We start from the raw sequence: 24,517 nt of genomic DNA, 5'->3' as shown, positions 1-24,517 counted from the left end.
ATCAAAGGCTTCGGCTGTTAACGGCTGGAGGAGCTTCGAGCATCAGGAAACACCGACGACCTGAAGAGGATCTGATTACGACGCCTCCAGCTGCAGGACATCAGAAACTAACATCAGCTGCTCTGCAGCTTCTTTCTAATCAAATGTTAGAAACGTTTGGCTGAACCGTTGGGTCAGAACTGGACCGGTTCTGCTGTGTTAGCGGACCAGTGATGGTGAACTGATCATTCAGCCAAGCTGGTTATTATTAACGTGTGATAATGAATATTAATAATCGTCATGTGAGCTGATCTGCATGTTCAATCAGCTGCTGGGAGCCAAACATTTTACAGAAGTCAGTCTGGAATAACTTTACATAATTCTCTAAAGCAGAAGCAACAAACTAAATGAATGTGACATTTGAACCTCCAATCAGATCTCAGCAGAGAGCCTGTTTACTTCATGCTAATGTGGAAACAGGCAGCATCTTTTATTAATTAACTCATTTTGATGCGTCAGAAAAGAACAAAACATTTCAGACTGGAGACTGTGACATGCAGAAACCTGCAGCTGAAATCGTCTAATTTTCCTCCAAAACGTGTCGCCATCATCAATGGAGAATATTTCTGTGTGTTGTGTTTTTATGTTTTGGTGTGATGCGTCTCATTGTGCTTGATGATCAATAATAAAGCATTGTGTGCATAACGGGGTGGAAAGTCTTATTGTGTTGTTCAAACATTGCAGTTCAGGACTGAACAGGAAACGGACAGATGGCAAAGGCCGACATCGCTCCAAAAACACGCTGAAGACGGAGGATTAGCAGATCAACAGCAACCAGAACCAGAAAATCAAACAATGATCTGTTTCCTGTAAGAACAGGAAGTAGAGCTAATCCAACATGGCTTCCCTGGCAGATGCTACACCTCAGCAGGCTGCTGGTCCGAACGCCCGGCTCAGTAGAACCTGAGCAGGGTCACGAGGTCACGATCAGTCATTACCCATCTCTGCTGTTTGGTGATTTCAAAGCTTTCAGCTCGTTTCCGTACATAAACCCACATCCTGCGGCTAACTGCCTGGAAGGCTTAATGCGTTGGAATCGGTGTAGCTAATGATCAGAGTGAGTCTAGTTTTAGCCGTAGCGGCTAAAACTAGACTTCAGAATCAGACACTGAAGTAAATTTCATGCTTTCTGCTGGTTTCTGTTTAGAAAAGCTGATCAGGTTGATTGGTGGATAAATGATTTTATTAGTTCTGTTTCTAATGCCATCCCATAATTTCTCTCTCATCAAAGCATTAGGTCTCACTTTAGCTGCAGTTAGCCTGGAGCTAATCATAAACGCAGCAGTTTGTGATGCAGCAGAACGTCTGAATGCTCGTTCAGCCGGCGGGCGCTCACACTGCTAACGACGCTAACACACTGAGGGAGAAGAAGAATCAGGCCTGGAAAGAACCATCAGAACCCGGATAGCCGCCATCTAACAGACTGGACCGTCCAGCTGGTCGGGTTCTGTTCACTACACAGATCCCCCAGGATGGCCACTGCTACTGGGACAAACTGGGGAAAGTATGAAATTAAGACCTGGTGAAGTAGGTCTTACTGGTTGGCTAGCATGAGGTTAGCATTAGCTGCGGTGAATCTGGAACATGCTGACAATGTCGGAGCCAGGCTGGGAGGGAACTTACTCGGAGGTCAGAGGTCAGAGGGGAAGCGTCCACCTTCACTGAGAGCAGGAAGTGAACTTGGCCTGCAACGCTGAGCTGATGAGGCTGAGAGTCGGAGAAACCGCTAAACAAGGCTAGGCTAGCTCATCTAGCATGTTAGCATCCGTTAGCATTGTGGAAAATGCAGGAATCTGTCAGAGTGAAGGTTTGAGTGTTGGCAGACGGAGCTCAGAGTCCGCACAAAAACGTCCAGTGAGTATCTGGGAGCATTTCCTGGTAACCCAGGTGGAGAAACACAAAGAAACGGGATAAGACCAAACGCCGGCCCTTTAAATGTCAGAAGGAGCTAAACTTGAGAAACTCCAGATGGGGCCGAGGGCGGAGCCACACCACACCTCCTCCTGCTGCTGCGGCTCCTCCTGCTGCTGCAGCTCCTCCTCCTGCTGCTGCGGCTCCTCCTGCTGCAGCTCTTCCTGCTGCTGCTGCAGCTCCTCCTCCTGCTGCTGCAGCTCCTCCTCCTGCTGCTGCAGCTCCTCCTCCTGCTGCAGCTCCTCCTCCTGCTGCAGCTCCTCCTGCTGCTGCAGCTCCTCCTCCTGCTGCTGCAGCTCCTCCTCCTGCTGCTGCAGCTCCTCCTCCTGCTGCAGCTCCTCCTCCTGCTGCAGCTCCTCCTGCTGCTGCAGCTCCTCCTGCTGCAGCTCCTCCTCCTGCTGCTGCAGCTCCTCCTCCTGCTGCAGCTCCTCCTCCTGCTGCAGCTCCTCCTGCTGCTGCAGCTCCTCCTGCTGCAGCTCCTCCTCCTGCTGCAGCTCCTCCTCCTGCTGCTGCAGCTCCTCCTCCTGCTGCAGCTCTTCCTGCTGCAGCTCCTCCTCCTGCTGCTGCAGCTCCTCCTCCTGCTGCTGCAGCTCCTCCTGCCTCCAGATGCCTGAATCAAATTCCCACAATCCCCTGGGTGAGGGGCGGGGTCAGGTGCTGTTTGCTGCTGTGCAGGAAGACAAGTCTAATAACCGACTAATTAGAATCTGTTCTTCCATTTTACCCCCATGCATAGAAGCTGGCAGCACGAATTCCCACCAAGAGGAAAACAGACTGAAAGCACCAGCAGCTGCAGCAACGTATAGATAAACACCTTTATACAACAACACAGCCAGAGGAGCTGGAGCAGATAAAAGCAAAACCCAAAGAGATTCAGAGCAAAAGAAGACCAGAGGAGAGACGGAGGCAGAGGAGGAGGAGCTGAACCAAGGACGAAGAAAGCTGCTTTCACTGGAGGAAGAGGAGGAAGAGGAGGAAGAGGAGGAAGAGGAGGAAGAGGCATTGATTTCCGAAACAGAAACGAGGTGACAGAGAAAGGAAGAGCCAGAAGCTGCTTTCTGTTCAGCTGCAGCTGCTCAGCGTCTCCTCCATTTGTTCAGCACTTCCTGCTCATCGTGCGTCTCAAAATGGAGGCCAGGAACAGGAAGTCACCAGAGCTTTGACTAGGCCTGTCCTCCTGTCCATTCATTGGTTCCTTCAAGGCTGGACTACAGGAAGTGTTGAGAATCAGGAAGGTAAAACTGTCACCACACACCCAGTTCATTCATCAAGGCCGCAGGTCCAGAGGCTCTGATCAGAACCTTCTGGTGCCAGGAGCTGATCATCATCATCATCATCACCATCATCATCATCATCCAGCAGGACAGACCAGAAAATGGACGACAACAAGAGAGACAGCAGGGGACAGACTGTGGTCTTCTCCAGGCAGCCATTAACAGATGGCCGCCTCTCTCGCACACACACACACACACACACACACACACACGCACGCACACATCCTGGACTTCCAGAGAGACGGACAGAGACGAGGATATTTCATCATGTTTGGTGCCAGGAATAATGAGAGCATCTCATCATCAATGTTTTCTTTTGAAATCCGTTTCAGAACCATTTTCTTCACATCATCGTTTTATTTTGTCAGTGAAATCTATAGATAATAAATTTAGTTTTAATGTTTAATAGGTTTTACTTATTGAGTCTAACTGAGACTTCACTGGTTCAGATCAGATTTGTGCGAAGCTGTTAGCATATGGGCTAACAGCAGGGTCACATACAGAACATGGCCGACTGAACATAACAGCTTTAACATCCCGAGTTCCTGTCAGCCAATGGAGACGCATTGTGTGGCAGCAACCACACAACGGGCCAATCAGGAGCTCTGTTTGATACAAACCGGCCAATCAGGGGTCGATCAGAATAACTCGGTGACCTCGTGACCTTTGCTACATATGGCCCCATAAACAACCAGCATGAAGGACTCAAACAGGAAGCGCTGCGTCTGAAAGGAGGATATTTCATCATGTTTGGTGCCAGGAACAGAATCCCAGCAGACGGGTTTCTGATGCTCCTTATTCCAGATCAGAATCTTCTGATCGATGCGGCGAGACCAAAGCAATCGACATACGAGGAATTAAACCAATCAGTCACTCAGAGAGACGTCTTCCTGATCCCTCACCATGAACCGATGGCCTAGTAAAAGGAGGATACTTTAGTAAATTACATTTTAACAAACTTTGATTGATGGACTTCAACGTACTTTTTTGGAACAACTTCAAGTTGTACCTATACTTTAAGTAAACTTGTTATGTAGTATTCAAGAGCTTGATTAGTATATTTTGAGTGTACTAATTCTGTCATAAAATTATATTAAATATATTTTTAATATATTTAAAATATACTACTAATATATTAGTAATGTATTTAAATAATTTTTATTTTTGATTTACTGCTATTGCTAATAAACTACAATTTTAATTACTCATAAGTCTTCTTTATTCCTACTTTCCTATTTTGTACATTACATGCATAATTACATTACAGTACTTACATTGTTTTATGCTACAATTACATGGAAAGATTATTTACACAAGATGTTGAAGGTAATTAAAATATTTTGTTTTATTACCAACATTTTAAAATTGTCCAATTTTACTCACAACTGTTTGAACTTTACATAAATGATCAGTTTACACGTCAAAAGTGAACACAATGAAAATTTAAGTGTGGCGAAAAAACACCAAAGTTATTACTTTAAAGAACAAAAAGTATAATTACATTGTGCTTTTAATATATTGCCATTTTGGTAACACTTTATTTGATGGGGTGTGAATAAGACCGACATGACACTGTCATAAAACCTGTCATCCAACTTTTAAAGCAAATTCTCATTAAAATTGTCATTATTTACTGAATGACACTTCATGACACTGTTGGTTTGTTCCTAACAGGTCATGTTTATGACAGTATCACATCAGTCTTATACACACCCCGCCAAAGTCTTACCGACATTTTTTCAAGAGCCAATATACCATAAGACAATTGTACAAACTGTCAAAACATTCAAAGTTTACAAACAACAAAATTATGAAAATCAGCACAATAAAACGATAGGTAAACTTTAGAGGAAATGTGAAAACTGTTTCACCAATTAATTCAATGTCACTGTATTCCAGTATTACTGCAGACAAACTGACATTTCTCCTTCCTAAGAACAGTGAGGATCAACGACAGAACATTCCCGTTCACTGGACCACTGCACCTACAGAAACCTACAAAAAAGAACAACAGAGCAATTAAACAGAGAAAGCATTTGTATTTAAAGAGAACAGAAAAATGGCAAATAAAAAAATAATACAATTTTAAGACGTTGTGGACTCGCCATGTATGTGACATCATAAGAACTGAAGATGATTGGGACCGGATGCCTGGAGGGGAAACATTTCTGGGTTTCTTCTTTGCCTGTTTATGTTAGAAGTAGAAAAAAACAGTCAGCAAAGTCATAGAATCAGTTGATGTTGGCATTAACTATGAAGCTGTTTTAAGTGTGGACTAAAGGAGACAAACTACCTTAAAATCTTTCCATCCCTGATCTGAACAGGCTGATCCCTGCAGGGTGGTGAGGGGGGCTGGTGGTGCCCATCTCCAGCAGCCATCAGATGAGAGGCAGGGTTCACCATGGACAGGTCACCAGTCCATCACAGGGCCCTGAAAGCCAACAATGAATAAAATGTGTGAAAGAGAAACGTTAGATTAACAAGAAGAGAAATTCTGTCCAGTTACCTTTAAATCAAATCATGTTTATTAAGCACTTAGTGTTGGTAACAGCAGTTTTTGTTGTTGAAAATGTAGCTAGCTGCTCATTGAAAAAACAAACTTCCACCATGAAGACGATGTGGAGGTTCATCCTCAGAGCTGGTTGGTGATCTGGTGGAGCAGAGCTGCTTCTGAGACAGAAAGTCTTTAGTTTTCTAACACCTGATCTCTCTGCTTCCTCTTTCATCTGCTTAGACTGCAAACACATGTTGAAGATAAAAACATTGATGAACGAGTTAGAACATCAACCTCACAATATCAAAGTCTCTCTGTCTGATGGAGCTCAATTAAAACCAGGTTAGTTTATGAATGGGGTATATGCCATGGACTTCCGTTTTAGTACTTCCGCATTTTTTTCCACATAGCCTGCTTCCGGTGCACAGGTCACTCTGTGTTAGAGATGGAGTTTTTCACTTGGTCCTTGCTGGATTTGCCCACAGTAACTGTTAACCATTTTAAAAACAAAAAGCAGCAGGAGGATGTAACTTCATAACCTCATTTTTTAAGCAGAATCTCAGAGGGAAAAAAAGAGAAATTACGTTGTGTAACGCAAGAACAGATTATAGCAGCTAAGTGGAAAAAATCACTCTAACGTGGATAATAATGATGAAACAGCAAAGGTAGATAATCATATATTCGGGATTCAGGAAATACGTGATTTGCACCATTTGTTCTGTGGGTTTTTTATGTGGGTCGGTGCCACTTAAGGTTTTGGACCTTAATCTGACTGACTTCTTGTGTGGTTTGGAGCGTTGCTGCTCTCGGCTGTTTTTAAATTACCGTGCTCGGTATCGCTCCGACTGCATGTTAAATGTATTTTATATAATTGTCACATAAACAAAAACTAAGGAGCTGCCTAAAAATAATTTCATACTCCGTATAACACAAACGCATCAACACACATATTGACTTACCTTGTGCCGAATCGCTGCCTCTGTCCTCAGCCTGTTCCCGTTGCAGTGGATTTCCTCCGGCATTATTTTCCTCCAACAAATTATTCCACTAAACGAACCACGTACAACTCCCTTTATATCCCCCATCTTCCCATTTCTGACGCTGGATCTTCAATATCCTCAAGCTTTGAAATAGCAGGCAGCTACAAACCGCGTGTTAGCTGTAGTGCCTAAGTTTCGGCTACAGTCCGCTGTCGCCTTGATATCAGCTGGAAAATGAAAAAACGAAGCACTGGATGGTACCGACTAATTACTGGAAACAACGGCACACCACAAAACTCAGTCGTTGTACCAGCAGCTCACAGATATTTTAAGTTTTGCGTCTTTTTCATGGTACAGATCTTGCAGCTTCGGCCAAAAACAATAGGAGCCAGCAGGACCCGGAACCAACCTATGTGGAATAAATTCAAACGGAAATACGTCACCACCTCTCGTGGCATATACCCCATTAAAGTATAAGTGGCAACAAACAGCCTCCATGCAGTTATAACATGAAGCTGAATGATTACTATAGTAATAATCATACAAGTCATAATAACATTGATAAAATATTTATGAAACCAACGTAAGTTATATATCTTTACTGCACTGTTTATAATTAATAAGCAAACTTACCACCAGCTAGCAACACGTTAGCATCCTTCGTCCCTTCAGGCTCCTTTTGTGACACACATTTCATTTCCATCGGTTGTTGTCCCGTTGTGTTTCCGTCCAACTCGGATTAGGACGTCTCCAGCTTGAATTTACCAAAATTAGTAACTATTATTAAGGCCCTCAATGCTTTTAAGGGAATATTATGCATGTTGCAGACTTCTGCCCAGGTCCTTCTTGAAAATGAGATCTGGATCCCAACGGGGTTCACCCGGATAAATAAAGAAGTTAAAAAAGGCATACTTTATTAGCCTACAATTTACACTGAGATGTAATTTAAAACACAGTGAAATTAATAATTTAAAGTAGTGTTAAGTGAATTTAAAAACAAATTATTTTGAGCATATATTTTAAAATATACACAAAGAATATTTTAAATATACTTGAGCAAGTGCATATTTACACTTGGGCAGATATATATTTTATTTAATATATTTATTAAAATTGTATTTTGGTACAATTATGTTTAAGTGTGTTTAAAATTATAATTTCGAATTTGGTAGCATACTTTTGGTATTCTTCAGATATATTTATAGGTAGTACACTTAATACTTAGTATACTTAAAGTGGACTTTCACAAATGTAAGTATGTTTGAAATATACTAAAGTATACTTTTTTTCACCTGGGTAGTCAAAGGCTTTTCAGTAGGGCAGACAGAGCTACGACTGGTCCTTATTGGAGCAGAACCCGGCTTCGGTTCTGGAGTTTAACCTGGAACAGCAGCTCACTGTGAGCTCTTCCTTCCTGTTGATGCATCACGCTCTGCCTCCATAGCCCTGGACTACTGCTTCTTCTTTTCCAGAAGAGCTGCAGTCAGTCTGAGAGTGACCTTTGACCTCTCAGCTTCTGAGCCTCTCCTGGTTCTGGTCCATTTCACTCTGCTGCATCTGCTCTGTGTTTCTGCTGATGTCAGCATCTTGTTGGTGAAGGCCAGAATGCAAACAGCGACTAGAAGATTTAGCCTTCAAACGCCCAGGAAACCAGACGGAGCCATAATGGAGGAGAATCCCAGAAATAAAGACCCGGCTGGAGTTTAAATATGACCCGACATCCGATGAAACTAAAAACAACAAAACACTGGAACACAACAGGACTGATGCAAAGGGATGAATAATAACTAGGGACGCTCCGATCACCTGGACTGGCTGTTAATATTTCACTTCAGGTATAAATGCTACGATGTGATCTGGCAATAAATTCACCTAATTTAGACATGAAACATGCAGAACAGCAGCTATTCAGTCAAACGGATTGAAAAACCTGAAATCACTAAAATAATATTTAACAGTAAGGCTCTCAGCCATAAATTATACAGGAGTCAAATAAATCTCACAACACAGATATTAAATAATGTCAAGAAAAAGGAAACATTCATTAAAGTCAAATGCATCAAAATAAACAATCCTGAGTTACTGAATCAAAACTTCCTGAGAGCGGCTCTGATTGGCTAGCTGAGTAACACTGGCTCTGATTGGCTAGCTGAGTAACACTGGCTCTGATTGGCTAGCTGAGTAACACTGGCTCTGATTGGCTAGCTGAGTAACACTGGCTCTGATTGGCTAGCTGAGTAACACTGGCTCTGATTGGCTAGCTGAGTAACACTGGCTCTGATTGGCTAGCTGACTAATCCTGGCTCTGATTGGCTAGCTGAGTAACACTGGCTCTGATTGGCTAGCTGAGTAACACTGGCTCTGATTGGCTAGCTGAGTAACACTGGCTCTGATTGGCTAGCTGAGTAACACTGGCTCTGATTGGCTAGCTGAGTAACACTGGCTCTGATTGGCTAGCTGACTAATCCTGGCTCTGATTGGCTAGCTGAGTAACACTGGCTCTGATTGGCTAGCTGAGTAACACTGGCTCTGATTGGCTAGCTGAGTAACACTGGCTCTGATTGGCTAGCTGAGTAACACTGGCTCTGATTGGCTAGCTGAGTAACACTGGCTCTGATTGGCTAGCTGAGTAACACTGGCTCTGATTGGCTAGCTGACTAATCCTGGCTCTGATTGGCTAGCTGACTAACACTGGCTCTGATTGGCTAGCTGAGTAACACTGGCTCTGATTGGCTAGCTGGGAAATATTACCACCAGTAGCGGCGGTCCGACACCAGAACCAGAACCAGCGTCTCACTCCGCAGCTCCAAGACTTGAATTATTGTTTTTGTGCGAGAGGACTGAGAGAAGAGTGACCCTAACCGCAGCAGTGACTCCAGAGCTGCTGCGCTTCACCAACATGTCAAACTGCACATTTTAGGTTTTACTGCTTCAGAAGATGGTAGTAGTAAAAACATAGAAATGGTTGAAAATGTGTAGAAAGAGTTGAGCACTGATCCAGGTTCAGTTTCTTTTCCTGGAGCAGAACAAGATGCCCAGTTTTAATCCAGATGTTTTAGACAGTTTCATAATCTGCTGAATTAAGTTAGTTTGGAAACATTCTCCTGGTTCTCCAACTGGAGTCCCTGATTGCTGCTCAGATAGTGACTGCTCAGACGGTCTCACAGAGCCCCGCTTCCTGCTGACAGGCTGCAGAATAATCTGTCAGATTATTTTCACACAGTTGATCATTTCCAGCTGAGCTGCGCTGTTGAGGAGCGTTGAGCCGCTGAGGAGCTGCAGGCTGCGCCGCCGCTAACGGCCTGCGACAGTTTGAGCCTGCTGCCGTCACCTCCGATCCAACCGACGCGTCATGTGACCAAACCTTCCTCACACCCGTCTTCTCCTCTTCATCATTACCTGCTAGCTGGGAAACATTAACAGCAATAATCTGGATTATTTAGCCTGTCAGATTCTCTCCAGGTTATTCATTTATTTATAGATGTTGGTTTCAAACTAAATATTTCGATACCAACTAAACATTTCATTTACAAACTACAGATTACATTTTCAAATTAAGTATTGAAACATTAAGTAACAAAGCAAATATTTATTCTACCAATTAAATATTTAGCTTGCTAAATAAATATTCAAGGATTTAGCGAGCAGGCTAGCCAGCTAAATACTTAGCTGGCAACTTAAACATTTAGCCTTCAAATAAATATTTAATTTAAAGCTAAATGATTATCTGGTGACTTAAATAATTAGCTTGAAACTGTGATGTTTATCAATGAATTAATAACCTGCTGAAACGTGAATTGTTTATTTTTACTGTAACTTTCCAAACCGTCCCTGACACTGGAGCCAACATAGGGCCAGGGGGCGGGGCCAATGACCGGGGCCAATGACCGGGGCCAATGACCGGGCCAGTGACCGGGCCAGTGACCGGGGCCAATGACCGGGGCCATGGGGCGGGGCCAGTGACCGGGGCCATGGGGCGGGGCCAATGACCGGGGCCAATGACCGGGGCCAATGACCGGGGCCAGTGACCGGGGCCAATGACCGGGGCCAGTGACCGGGGCCAATGACCGGGGCCATGGGGCGGGGCCAATGACCGGGGCCAGTGACCGGGGCCAATGACCGGGGCCAATGACCGGGGCCAATGACCGGGGCCAGTGACCGGGGCCAATGACCGGGGCCAGTGACCGGGGCCAGTGACCGGGCCAGTGACCGGGGCCAGTGACTGGGGCCATGGGGCGGGGCCAGTGACCGGGGCCAATGACCGGGGCCAGTGACTGGGGCAGTGACCGGGCCAGTGACCGGGGCCAATGACCGGGGCCAGTGACCGGGCCAGTGACCTGGCCAATGACTGGGGCCATGGGGCGGGGCCAGTGACCTGGCCAATGACCAGGGCCAGTGACTGGGGCCAGTGACCGGGCCAGTGACCGGGGCCAGTGATTGGGGCCATGGGGCGGGGCCAGTGACCTGGCCAATGACCAGGGCCAGGGGGCGGGGCCAGGGGGCGGGGCCAGTGACCTGGCCAATGACCAGGGCCAATGACCGGGGCCAGTGACCGGGCCAGTGACCGGGGCCAGTGATTGGGGCCATGGGGCGGGGCCAGTGACCTGGCCAATGACCAGGGCCAGGGGGCGGGGCCAGGGGGCGGGGCCAGGGGGCGGGGCCAATGACCGTGGGCCAGTGACCTGGGCCATTGGGCGGGGCCAGTGACCTGGCCAATGACCAGTGCCAGGGGGCAGGGCCAGTGCCAGGGGGCAGGGCCAGGGGCGGGGCCAATGACCGTGGGCCAGTGACCTGGGCCATTGGGGGGGCCAATGACTGGGGGCCAGTGACCTGGGCCATTGGGCGGGGCCAATGACCGGGGCCAATGACCGGGGTCAATGACCGGGACCAGGGGGCGGGGCCAATGACCGGGGCCATGGGGCGGGGCCAATGACCGGGGCCAGTGACCGGGGCCAATGACCGGGGCCATGGGGCAGGGCCAGTGACCGGGGCCATGGGGCGGGGCCAATGACCGGGGCCAATGACCGGGGCCAGTGACCGGGGCCAATGACCGGGGCCAGTGACCGGGGCCAATGACCGGGGCCATGGGGCGGGGCCAATGACCGGGGCCAGTGACCGGGGCCAATGACCGGGGCCAATGACCGGGGCCAATGACCGGGGCCAGTGACCGGGGCCAATCACCGGGGCCAGTGACCTGGGCCAGTGACCGGGGCCAGTGACCTGGGCCAATCACCGGGGCCAGTGACCTGGGCCAGTGACCTGGGCCAGTGACCGGGGCCAGTGACCTGGGCCAATGGCCAGGGCCAGTGACCTGGGCCAGTGACCGGGGCCAGTGACCTGGGTCAATCACCGGGGCCAGTGACCTGGGCCAGTGACCTGGGCCAGTGACCGGGGCCAGTGACCTGGGCCAATCACCGGGGCCAGTGACCTGGGCCAGTTACCTGGGCCAGTGACCTGGGCCAGTGACCGGGGCCAGTGACCTGGGCCAATGGCCAGGGCCAGGGGGCGGGGCCAGTGACCTGGGCCAGTGACCGGGGCCAGTGACCTGGGTCAATGACCAGGGCCAGGGGGCGGGGCCAGTGACCTGGGCCAATGACCGGGGGCCAGTCACCGGGGCCAGAGGGCGGGGCCAGTGACCGGGGGCCAGTGACCTGGGCCAATCACTGGGGCCAGGGGGCGGGGCCAGTGACCTGGGCCAGTGACCGGGGCCAGTGACCTGGGCCAATGACCTGGGCCAGTGACCTGGGCCAATCACCTGGGCCAGTGACCGGGGCCAGTGACCGGGGCCAGTGACCTGGGCCAATGACCAGGGCCAGGGGGCGGGGCCAGTGACCTGGGCCAGTGACCTGGGCCAGTGACCTGGGCCAGTGACCGGGGCCAATCACCGGGGCCAGTGACCGGGGCCAGTGACCTGGGCCAATCACCGGGGCCAGTGACCTGGGCCAGTGACCGGGGCCAGTGACCTGGGCCAATCACCGGGGCCAGTGACCTGGGCCAGTGACCTGGGCCAGTGACCTGGGCCAGTGACCTGGGCCAATGGCCAAGGGGCGGGGCCAGTGACCTGGGCCAGTGACCGGGGCCAGTGACCTGGGTCAATGACCAGGGCCAGGGGGCGGGGCCAGTGACCTGGGCCAATGACCGGGGGCCAGTGACCGGGGCCAGAGGGCGGGGCCAGTGACCGGGGGCCAGTGGCCGGGCCCCTGTGTATCACCTGTGATGCTGGAAACTGTTGAGCGGGGGTGGGGTGGGGGCCGTGAGTGAAACAGAGACTGGGACTGACTGCTATACCATTGTGGGACAGTAAATTTAACATTACATACACCTTTCTGAACAGGTGAGGGCGCTCTTTGTCCGTCTATAATGAGACATTAAAGCGACTTGAAACCATTCCTCCCTCCCTGGCACCCATCCGGGGGCCCCCAACCCCCCCTATAGCTCCGCGCCTGGTCCCTGATACGTTCAGGTTCTGATCCAAACCAAAGACGGAAAACCAGCTGAATCACCGTGAAGCAAAGGAAGCTTAGAGATGAGGGCCTCCTGCAGCCTCCTGCTGCTCTGAACTCAGCGAAACGGTTATAATATATTATAACCCTGTTATAACCCTGACAATATAAACTAATATTTTCCCAGGAAGGCAGAATCGCCCAGACCAGCTGGCTGGTCCACCAAAACCTCCTGACGCTCCGTCCACTGATCCTCCAGCTCTGCAGCAGGAGGAAATGAGTTTGCATCTCCTGCAGATATCTCACTCACACACACACACACACACACACACACACACACACACACACACACACACACACACACACACACACACACACAGCCCAGGGAAACAGGAGATCCCAGATGACAGCAGACTGAGCTCTGATTGGCCCCTGAGGACGACACTCCGCAGGCCTTGGCCAATAGCAGCGGCCGCCGGAAACAGGAAGTCTGAATCCAACGATCATCAAACCAGGAGCTTTTAATGTGAAAACCTGCAGAGAATGCGGCTCTGTTTCCTGCTGCTGTTTAGGATAGTAGCCCTGCCCCAACCTGTTGCTGTTCGCAGCGCTCAGTGCCCCAGCCTTAATGACTGTCCAGTTAAATCCTGCTGCAGATCAATGTCTGCCTCGGTGCCAGAAGAGGAGCTCAGACCGGCTCAGACACAGCGACTCTCTTAAAGGGCCAGGCCCGCGCCGCATCAGCAGAACAGAACCAGGAACCAATCCGGTCTGCATTAGCATCGCTTCAGTGAGAGCAACATCTCTTGCCCAGAGCTCATTGGGTTGATCCAAGCCAATCGGGTCACCACTGGAGGACAGACAGGAACATGATCCAGTCATCAGAACCGGGTTCTGTGGGATTTATTCAGCCTCACAGTCCTATTCAAAACAAAACGGTGTCAAACATGGTGAGAAATTTGAAGGAGGAAGAAAATCGTCTTAACTTGGTCCCAAACTATCCCCTCTATCTCGGAAACCATCAGGAAGGATCAGAGAACAATCAGGTTTCATGCATGAACCTTTTTCTGTCTTTGAGCTGTGATGAAGTAAAAACATGCCTCATTTTCAAAAACAGGCAATTTTGACAAAATCTGATTTGCAAGTCTGGAACAAACACGTTTCATGGAAAAACTAATGGGTATGAAAAAAATAAATACATCATGAGTGTCAGGAAGCTTTGAACTCAAATTTCTACGTGGGATAGTTTAGGAGATACGACGCCACAGCTTCGTCTCGCCGGGTTCTCTCTCCCACAATGTCTCCTATTCCCAGTCTGTGCGCACTCTGGGCCAAGAGTCCCATGTCATGATGAGTGTTACATTTTCTGAATCCATACATGATAAACTACGTTTTGATGTGTAGGAAGAGTGAAAATCGAGCGCGTGAGCAGAGGATCAGAAAATCCAAACAGCCAAAGCGCCAGTCTGAGCAAAATGAGACGCTGAACCTGAAGAGGAAATTTATGAAAATGGCAAAAGATGTGAAAAGGCTGAAATAAGCAGAACAACATTTTAAAAGTGGAATGAGGTTTCTGGGTGAAAGTAGTGACGTTTGCAAGACAGGCAAGTTTTAGCTGCATTTTTATGGTTTTAAATTAATTTCAATGGGCCAGAAAAATTCATAAAAAGCTGAATATCATAAAAACTATAAAGGTTATGAATAGCATGAGATATAGTCGGCTTTAGGAGAAGAAGCTGAATAGCATAAAAGTCAGATGGTGAAAATAGAACAAAGTATGCAGAACAAGAAACGCGGCGAAAAGCAACTAGCAAACAGGAACTCAGTAGTGAGAACGCCTGCAGCGTTCACGCAACATGTCGGCTCATTACCAGAAGCAGAACCAGTCAAAGGACTGGTTCCTGATCCAAACCAGAACCCGCAGCTCGGTCTCCTAGGAAACGGGTCCTGGAGCCGCCCGGCTGTCAGTCGCCCTCCATGTTGGATCGCGTCTCAATTTACCCACAATCCTCTTTCCAGTCATCTGCAAACATAATTTCATCTATTTGGCATCAAATATTAAATTGTAATCAGTTAATTTATTCCAAATCAACATGTAATTCAGTGGGAAGGAAAATCGAAGGCGTTCTGGTTCCGCTGCTCATCAGTGAAATCAGAAAATGAGTTTTCCAATCGGCAGGATGTTGATATTAAACAACATTAGCTGCTTCCATTTGTTTCTCAGCGTCGCATCGATCCAACAGTTCGATTTCTGCAGGAACAGCAGCTGCTGCTGACAGGCGGAGCAAACAGCCAGAGGTCAGAGGTCACACCTAACCAGAACCAGCTTTTATTTCAGAGGAAACTGGTCCGTCTCCATAAGGCCTGCTGACCGGACACTAAAGGGGACAGACATGGGGACAGATGGGAGGACAGACATGGGGACAGACATGAGGACAGACATGGGGACAGATATGGAGACAGACGGGAGGACAGATATGGGGACAGACGGGAGGACAGATATGGGGACAGACGGGAGGACAGATATGGGGACAGATATGGGGACAGACGAGAGGACAGATATGGAGACAGACGGGAGGACAGATATGGGGACAGACATGGGGACAGACATGGAGACAGACGAGAGGACAGATATGGAGACAGACATGGGGACAGACATGGAGACAGACGGGAGGACAGATATGGAGACAGACGGGAGGACAGATATGGGGACAGACATGGGGACAGACATGGAGACAGACGAGAGGACAGATATGGAGACAGACATGGGGACAGATATGGGGACAGACATGGGGACAGACATGGAGACAGACGAGAGGACAGATATGGAGACAGACATGGGGACAGACATGGAGACAGACGAGAGGACAGATATGGGGACAGACGGGAGGACAGATATGGGGACAGACATGGGGACAGACATGGAGACAGACGAGAGGACAGATATGGAGACAGACATGGGGACAGACATGGAGACAGACGGGAGGACAGATATGGAGACAGACGGGAGGACAGATATGGGGACAGACATGGGGACAGACATGGAGACAGACGAGAGGACAGATATGGAGACAGACATGGGGACAGACATGGAGACAGACGAGAGGACAGATATGGGGACAGACGGGAGGACAGATATGGGGACAGACATGGGGACAGACATGGAGACAGACGAGAGGACAGATATGGAGACAGACGAGAGGACAGATATGGAGACAGACGGGAGGACAGATATGGGGACAGACATGGGGACAGATGGGAGGACAGACATGGGGACAGATATTGGGACAGACATGAGGACAGACGGGAGGACAGACATGAGGACAGATATTGGGACAGACATGGAGACAGACGTGGGGACAGACAGGAGGACAGTGATGATGTCATGGAGGAAGGGTGTCTCTCTCTCACTTAAATATTTCCTCACTGAACTGATTAGGCAGCACAGGTCGTCCAGTAAACTATGGTTTAAATGGTGGATAATTACCAGCCATCGCCATAGTAACCACCGTCCACATCTCTGCAGGGAGATTAGAGAGACGACGCGATGAAGACAGAGAAACATCTGAGATCAGATGATGAACCCAGCAGAACGTCAGAGTCTTCCTCTGGGCTGGAACAAACCGAGGTTTGACAGGAGAGCCGACCTTCTGCTCCACGCCTGGCGTCAGGGAGGAAACATGATTCTCACCAACAGCCCAGAGTACATGGAGATGTGATCATGCAAATAGTTCAACCAACAAATGCCTGGACTGGTTTCTCTGCTGAATGAAGTACTGGAAACCAGCTTGAAATGGGATTTAAAGGATGTGTCCTAGTCAAAGACAACTAAGTGACTCAATAAGCAGTTTGTTTCTCAGATGATGTCAAACTAAATGTGCCGACCCTCTAAATGCCTGGCTGGACTTGTCCTGGACAGGTGGACTGGTCCTTTCTGTCCCCAACTCCTGCTGTCATCACTGCATCATTCTCCACAGCTGCCCAGCATCAAGTTTAATCTGCAAATACCTGAGATCTCCTCTGAAATTGTGTAGAACCGCCTATTTTATTTTTCAAACAACAAATATTCCATTATGTGCATTAATATAATGGCATGTTATAAGCGCTAGCCGTCTCAGCGCTACGGCAGAAGCTAACCTGGTCTCTGCTGTTGGGAGCCACCAGGGGGCAGTAATGTGCTGGTTTCTGCTCGAGAGGAGACAAAGACTTCTGCAAATTTGTCTTTGGTTCCTGGAAGCAGCAGATCTTTGGGTTGACCTTCATTTTCCTCAGCTGTTGAGTGATTGGCGCCACCTGTTGGATGGGAGTATTGCAGGCTAATGGACTGTGCTGGGCTGGTACTGGTGCTGGCATTCATGCCACTGGGATCTGCTGTTTCTCCGGGTCTCGTTGGAGACAGGACATCAGCAGCGTGAGGGCATCAGTCTGCAGTTTCTCATGTTTTCTCATTTGGAGACGAGTTTAGCCACAGATCAGTGTTCATCCATCTCCAGGTAAAAGCTGAAGGGTTCAGACAGAGACACTTTGTGCTCAACAACGTGCTAAACAAGGTCATTAACCTCTGAATGCGTTGCTTTCATTTCTGCCTCCAACATGATGAATAAAGTCCTGTGATTCAGGTGACAGCTGGGTAATGTGACATGGACTCATTTCCTTACAGTCCAAGGAAAAATGAATGTTCTCCGTCAGCGGCTTAACACGCTGTGGAACAGGTGTGTGTGTGTGTGTGTGTGTGTGTGTGTGTGTGAGCTCTTCGGAAACAGCACTACAGTAATTACTTCAGGGAATGTGAAGGTCAGAAATGGTGCAACATGTTGAACTAGAATTTTTTCAGTATCACTTCTAAAGATTAATTATGGAGGGACGCATCGTGTTTCTCTGAAAACTCTGAAGATGCTTGACTTCACAGAGCAAACCGAAATCAGCATCAACAAACTGGATTCATTCCATGAGGAGCAGGCAGGAATTTCTTTCGTCATGAGTCAAAATGCTAAGATAGTAAGGCAGAAACCTGAAGTTATCTGGAGCCTTGATTTCTGGGGATGTTGACTATTGACGCAGCAGCAGCAGCCCGTAGCATGTTAGTTGTAGCCTGTAGTGTGCTAACTGCAGCCTGTAGCATGTTAGTTGTAGCCCATAGCATGTTAGTTGTAGCCTGTAGCATGCTAACTGCAGCCCGTAGCTTGTTGCAGCCTGTAGCGTGTTAGTTGTAGCCCGTAACATGCTAAGTGCAGCCAGTAGCATGCTAGCTGCAGCCCGTAGCACATTAGTTGTAGCCCATAGCATGTTAGTTGTAGCCCGTAGCGTGCTAACTGCACCCAGTAGCTTGTTGCAGCCCATAGCACATTAGTTGTAGCCCATAGCATGTTAGTTGTAGCCTGTAGCGTGCTAGCTGCAGCCCGTAGCTTGTTGCAGCACGTAGCGTGTTAGTTGCAGCCCGTAACATGCTAATTGCAGCCAGTAGCGTGCTAGCTGCAGCCCGTAGCACATTAGTTGTAGCCCATAGCATGTTAGTTGTAGCCCGTAGCATGCTAACTGCAGCCAGTAGCTTGTTGCAGCCCATAGCACATTAGTTGTAGCCCATAGCATGTTAGTTGTAGCCTGTAGCATGCTAACTGGAGCCCGTAGCTTGTTGCAGCCCATAGCGCATTAGTTGTAGCCCATGTTAGTTGTAGCCTGTAGCGTGCTAGCTGCAGCCCGTAGCACATTAGTTGTAGCCCATAGCATGTTAGTTGTAGCCTGTAGCGTGCTAACTGCAGCCAGTAGCTTGTTGCAGCCCATAGCACATTAGTTGTAGCCCATAGCATGTTAGTTGTAGCCTGTAGCATGCTAACTGGAGCCCGTAGCTTGTTGCAGCCCATAGCGCGTTAGTTGTAGCCCATAGCATGTTAGTTGTAGCCCGTAGCGTGCTAGCTGCAGCCCGTAGCACATTAGTTGTAGCCCGTAGCATGTTAGTTGTAGCCCGTAGCGTGCTAGCTGCAGTTTTACAACAGAGATGCTTCAGTGTGAGCATTGGGCATCTAGCTAGGATGGAGATGGTGCTATGACCTCACCATGACTGGAAGCTTTTCATTGTTCTCGGGTCAGAGGTCAGAGTCAGGTTGGGCAGTGTTGCTCGTGTTTGATTGCCCTGCTGAATGCTAACAGGCCAGCAGCATTGCTATCTGTGTGGGAGCGTCTGGTAGGCGACGGCAGCAGTATGGATGTGACGTCATCCCACTCAGCCATGACAGACGTCTCACCAACCCATCTGATGTTTCCTTAGAGGAGTTCAGAGAGAAGCAGAATCTCCAGTCTGAACAGTGACCTCTGACTGACCTCTGACTGACCTCTGACAGAGGAAGACTCCTCAGTCCAACCTGACTGGTTTCAGCTACTGCTGTTCTGACCCGGCTCATTGACCCTGCAGCCTGTTGGAGCAACACCTGAACATTTACCTCTGAACTTTGTTTCATCACTTCCTGTTTAGCGCCTCCCAGGGTCGGTTCTGTGCCTTTAGTAGAACTTTGCATCAGAAGTTCATTAAAAATGTAACGCTCAACCTTCAGCACTTCTCCATGATGCTATTGATTTCCTCAGCAGCTGCTTGGGCTAAACTCAGGACTCATTAAATATTCATGACAACTTTCACATTGGCAGCTGTATGAGGCCCGGTCCGGTTCTCAGCTGATGATTACACACGTTAATGTGCAGAAAGGCAATTGGAGTTATTTTGCTCAAAACGAGACGCTTAGAATGAAAAAAGGTAGAAATAGGGTTTAAGAAATCTGTGAAGTTTAAAGTGTTGTTAGCAGGAAGAATCAGGTGTCGTTAAAGAAGGGACGCTTTTTGTCTAGTGACATCTAGTGGTGACGTTCTGTACTGCAATCAACAGATATATGGTCCAAATGTATTATTCAATAAAATAATTCAAAAAAGGAATCCAATTAATTTTTTTTAGCTATTTTTTGCTTCCTGTGCTACAGTAAAAGACTTTTGTCTCATTACAGAAACTCCTGACATGATTGGTTAAGCTGCCGACCAATCAGAGTTGGTCCTGCTGATGGTCTGCATCCTGACCACTACAGACACAGATTTAAATACTAAATATTCAAATAAATATTTCTATTTATTTAAGATGAACATAGGTTAATTTGAACAACCATTTCCATAAAATAAATAAATTCAATGACTTATCAGTTTTATGACTTGAGCAGGAAGCAGGAAGTAGCAGCTCCTGCTAGCTCTGTTGAGCCTCGTTGTGTTTTATTAAAGCCGTTTGGTGGGAAATGATTCGGATGGGAATTCGCCTGAAGCGGCTCGCAGTCAGCTCCTCATTAGTTGTTGATCCAAACTCTGACCCCCTCCCCCCTCATTACCCCCCTCCTTGTTGTCCCCCTCCCCCAGTTTACCAGCCTGCTGAGGCTGCAGGCCTTCTGATGGTTATTCACGCTCCACGACCTTTGACCTCTCCAGGCTCCTCCTGATGGGCTCCTCAGTCCTTTTGAACTCTGATTTCATTTGGACTAGAACTTCTCCAGAACTCATTGAATAGGGACGGACGTCTCCGCCTCAGCTGGTCAAACTGGGTCCAAACTCGTTTGACTCGACAGTTTTCTGTTCAATCTTCACCTTCAGTCAGGATTTAAAACTCTTCATAGCACAGAATCTGCTTTAATACGAGTTTTTAATGGAAACATGGGATTTCATTTCATTGTTTTTAATGACGTCCTTCTTGCATGTGATTCTGGTCACCATGTTGTTCTGATTTTACTTGACCTACTGCTGCCTTTGGTACAGTAGACCACAACATTTTAATATCGCGATTACACCACCTGTAGGTATTGGTGGCGCTGTTCTTAAATGGTTCAGGTCTGACCTGGAGGACAGAACAATTTCTGTGAATATTAGAGATTGTGAATCATCTGCTGCTTCAATGCCTTATGGTGTCCCACAGGGCTCGGTTCTGGGCCCACTGCTTTTCTCTCTGTATTCACTGCCTCTGGTTTCTGTCCTCAGGAAACATGGGATTTCATTTCACTGTTATGCTGATGATTGTCAGATTTATTTGCCCCTGAAGCAGAAGGATGTCCATTCCATCAAACATCTCTTGCCATGTTTCCATGATTTTAAAGGCTTTGAACTTTTTAAATTTAATGAAAACAAAACAGAGGTGATGGTGTTTGGACCCCGTGGCTCCTGTGAGTCCTCCTCTGTGGACCTGGGACCCTTGGAGGTTTATTTTAAACCTGTTATTACAGATCTTGGTTTTAAGGTGGACATGATCTCAGATTGGACGGCCAAAGTCCAGTTTTTATCATTTAAGGTGATTGGCGTCAGTGAAATCTTTTCTTTCCAGGCAGCATTTTGAAACAGTGATCCAGGCTTTTATTTCGACTCGACTGGATTACAGTAACTCACTTCATCTGGGAGTCAGTCAGTCGCTGCTCTCACGTCTGCAGCTGGTTCAGATGCTGCTGCACCACTTGGGACAGGAACTCGACAGGGAGCAGGTGACCAGGACAGGGGTCAGGCCAGGACCGAGGTCCAGCAGGAAGCTCAGAGGGGACAGGGCTTCTCTGCCAGGGGCCCCATATGGAGCGACTTGCCTTTGCAGGTCAGAGAGGCCCCTTCACTGTCCACTTCTTAAAACCCATCGGTTTTACTCGGCTTTCAACTCCAGCAGGATCCAGTTTTAAATTGTATGTTTGTTTTTAAACTGAAAGAGTTTTTTTATGTTTATTTTTTTATTGTTTTGTTGTGTTTTAATGTGCAGCACTTTGTATCAGCTGTGGTTGTTTAAAGTGCTTTATGAATAAAGTTGGTTTGGAGATGCAGCGAGCTTCACTCCGACTCAGAAAATATAAAAGCTTGTGATTAATAATGAGCAGGAAATCCTGCTGCAGGTGACTGTGTACCACACCACAGGCCTGCCACACTAATCAGATCTTAGTGTGGACCAACCAGGTGAAGCAGGAAGTGACAGGAAGGCCTGGACCAGCTGATGGAAACTGTTTGCTGCTTCATGCAGATTATTACTCTGATAATACCAACTTCAACCAAGCAGGAGGCCAACCTGGGTTCTGGTACCCAAGTCTGACCCGACAGAACCTCTGGGTTCTGGTTCCAATTCACATCATCACCAGACTGTTTCAGAAACTGAATATTGATTGGACCCGACCTACCTGAGGCTTGGTGGGAAGCAGGAAGTCGGCAGGAAGTCGCCAGGAAATCAGCAGGAAGTCTGTTTAAAGTGGTTGGAGATTCCCGTCACATTCCTGCTGCAGGGTTCCAACAGGAAGACGAGCGGACCAGCACACCTGGACACCTGGAGGACAGAGACACGTGTCAACATGCAGCTCCTCCAGCGACTCTACAAGGATCATCTGAAACAAACTGGTGAAGTTTTCACCCCCGCCTCACTGGGAGGCTGAAGCTGCAGTTGGAACCACAAAGGAAGCTCCTCCCTAAACCCTAAAGCCCCGTTCCCGCTGTTGCGATGCGGCGTTGAACATGTGGTCAGCTGGAGTGCTAGCTCTGCCTCCTGCTACCTCTGCCTCATGCTACCTCTGCCTCATGCTAGCTCTGCCTCATGCTAGCTCTGCCTCATGCTAGCTCTGCCTCATGCTACCTCTGCCTTATGTTAGCTCTGCCTCATGTTAGCTCTGCCTCATGCTAGCTCTGCCTCCTGCTACCTCTGCCTCATGCTAGCTCTGCCTCATGCTAGCTCTGCCTCATGCTAGCTCTGCCTCATGCTAGCTCTGCCTCATGCTAGCTCTGCCTCATGCTAGCTCTGCCTCATGCTACCTCTGCCTCATGTTAACTCTGCCTCATGCTAGCTCTGCCTCATGCTAGCTCTGCCTCATGTTAGCTCTGCCTCATGCTAGCTCTGCCTCATGCTAGCTCTGCCTCATGTTAGCTCTGCCTCATGCTAGCTCTGTCTCATGCTAGCTCTGCCTCATGTTAGCTTTGCCTCATGTTAGCTCTGCCCCATGCTAGCTCTGCCTCATGCTAGCTCTGCCTCATGCTAGCTTTGCCTCATGTTAGCTCTGCCTCATGCTAGCTCTGCCTCATGCTACCTCTGCCTCATGTTAGCTTTGCCTCATGTTAGCTCTGCCCCATGCTAGCTCTGCCTCATGCTAGCTCTGCCTCATGCTAGCTCTGCCTCATGCTAGCTCTGCCTCATGCTAGCTTTGCCTCATGTTAGCTCTGCCCCTTGCTAGCTCTGCCTCATGCTAGCTCTGCCTCATGTTAGCTTTGCCTCATGTTAGCTCTGCCTCATGCTAGCTCTGCCTCATGCTAGCTCTGCCTCATGTTAGCTCTGCCTCATGTTAGCTTTGCCTCATGTTAGCTCTGCCCCATGCTAGGTCTGCCTCATGCTAGCTCTGCCTCATGTTAGCTTTGCCTCATGTTAGCTCTGCCTCATGTTAGCTCTGCCTCATGTTAGCTTTGCCTCATGTTAGCTCTGCCCCATGCTAGCTCTGCCTCATGCTAGCTCTGCCTCATGCTAGCTCTTCCTCATGCTAGCTCTGCCTCATCCTAGCTCTTCCTCATGCTAGCTCTGCTAGGATTTTGTCCGTCTTCCATCCTCCTGTAGATGTAAATGCGGTTTTATCCATTCGGCACATCTAGCAGTTTTGAAATAGACCAAACAAAGAGGAGGAAACAAAGCCTAAATCATGAAGAAACTGAAAATATTGACAGCAGGAACCTCTTCTGTCTCCAGAACTCAACTCAGCTGATGGCGAACCAGCTCAGTTCTGAGGTTCTGATCCGACAGGCTGAGATGCTGCAGGCAGGAAACCGTACTCGGCTTCAGGTTCTTTCACAATAAAATCTGGATCAGAAACAGATCAAACAGTGCAGAGCAGAGGTTCAGAAAGCAAACAGCTCTGAGTCCATCTCATGCTGAGACAATCCATGAAGACAGTCTCAGCGTAAGACGGTCCTGGTCTCCATGGAGACGGTCCTGGTCTCCAGAGGCGTATTCAGCTGGATCAGCTGTAAAAGGGAAGTGGTGCACATTAGGAGGCTTAGCACTGATCCGTGACGGATCTGATGCAGACATGCAGTGATCCGTGTTAATCTGCTGACTAATCATGTAATCCACTGACCGTCTCCACAGGTTCACAGCTCTGAGCGTCAGGCTAATGAAAAACTGAGGGGATTATTTAAATTAATCCTGTCACAGTCTGATCCACTCACAGGCGCAACAAGGAGCTGCAAGCTCAAAACTAAACCTGTTAACCATGCTAACAGAAAACATGAAGGCTAACCATGCTAACAGAAAACCTGTGGGCTAACCATGCTAACAGAAAACCTGTGGGCTAACCATACTAACAGAAAACCTGTGGGCTAACCATGCTAACAGAAAACATGAAGACTAACCATGCTAAC

At 48.2% G+C, this 24,517-nt stretch overlaps 1 protein-coding gene across 1 annotated transcript in view; it reads right to left on the bottom strand.

Annotated features, from left to right (window-relative positions):
* LOC106905976 (leucine-rich repeat and fibronectin type III domain-containing protein 1-like protein) overlaps positions 1-24,517 on the bottom strand; it is a 91,103-nt gene that overhangs the window by 32,876 nt on the left and 33,710 nt on the right. The window contains exon 2 of the mRNA XM_088011493.1: positions 22,306-22,448. The gene's annotated coding sequence lies outside the window, so the exon portion shown is untranslated. The remainder of the gene's footprint in view (positions 1-22,305; positions 22,449-24,517) is intronic.

This window comes from Poecilia mexicana, unplaced genomic scaffold (assembly GCF_051168715.1).
Source record: "Poecilia mexicana isolate PSO_F unplaced genomic scaffold, ASM5116871v1 scaffold_13, whole genome shotgun sequence".
Taxonomy (NCBI): Eukaryota; Metazoa; Chordata; class Actinopteri; order Cyprinodontiformes; family Poeciliidae; genus Poecilia; species Poecilia mexicana.
Note: the sequence above shows the minus strand (reverse complement) of the source record. Positions and strands in the feature narration are given on the sequence as shown.